Source organism: Chrysochloris asiatica, unplaced genomic scaffold (genome assembly GCF_000296735.1).
Source record: "Chrysochloris asiatica unplaced genomic scaffold, ChrAsi1.0 scaffold00130, whole genome shotgun sequence".
Lineage (NCBI taxonomy): Eukaryota > Metazoa > Chordata > Mammalia > Afrosoricida > Chrysochloridae > Chrysochloris > Chrysochloris asiatica.
In genome coordinates this window covers 3,207,871-3,208,470 of record NW_006408648.1, presented here as the reverse complement: position 1 = coordinate 3,208,470, position 600 = coordinate 3,207,871, and the positions used below count along the sequence as shown (strand labels likewise).

General features: G+C 36.5%; 1 pseudogene; it reads right to left on the bottom strand.

The window, feature by feature from the left end:
* Positions 1-229: 229 nt before the first annotated feature.
* Positions 230-553, bottom strand: LOC102836738 (annotated as a pseudogene).
* Positions 554-600: the final 47 nt, after the last annotated feature.

Below are 600 nucleotides of genomic sequence, written 5' to 3'. Positions count from 1 at the left end.
ATTTTTGCTAACATTCAATTTTTCCTATTTTATTGACTCTGTAGAGAATATGAAAGAATCTGCCAACATACTATGAGATTGTTTGCTTAGAATATTCTGTCTGTTGATAGCTTTGAAGCATATTGTACACTTTTCATCTATTGCATTGGTAACTAGCTACTATACTTTTTAGACAGGATACACTGGAAAATTCTTAAATTAATGGCTTTGGTCTAACATTTTTAGTCAGTTACAGAATAACAACAATGGTGAAAACATTGTTGATACAATTCATGGTTCAGTTCTCCCATTGTACAGTACAGGTTCCATTGGAAGTGTATCCAAAAGCATGAGCTGGCTGTGTAAAAGCCATATGCGTTCTTCTGCACCACTTTTTCCCAATTTAACCAAATGTGCTAAGGACTGTACTACGATGCTTGCAGTCCATTGGTTGATACTGTTTGGATTATAATCTTAACCACCCAAGACCCCACCTATATACTCCCTTAACTATATTATGGGCTTCATCAGCATTAAAACCAACCTCTTTGCAGTGGCGATGGTACTACTCCATGGTGGTGCAGAATTTCCCCAGGGACTAGTCCATAGACTTTAAAAATT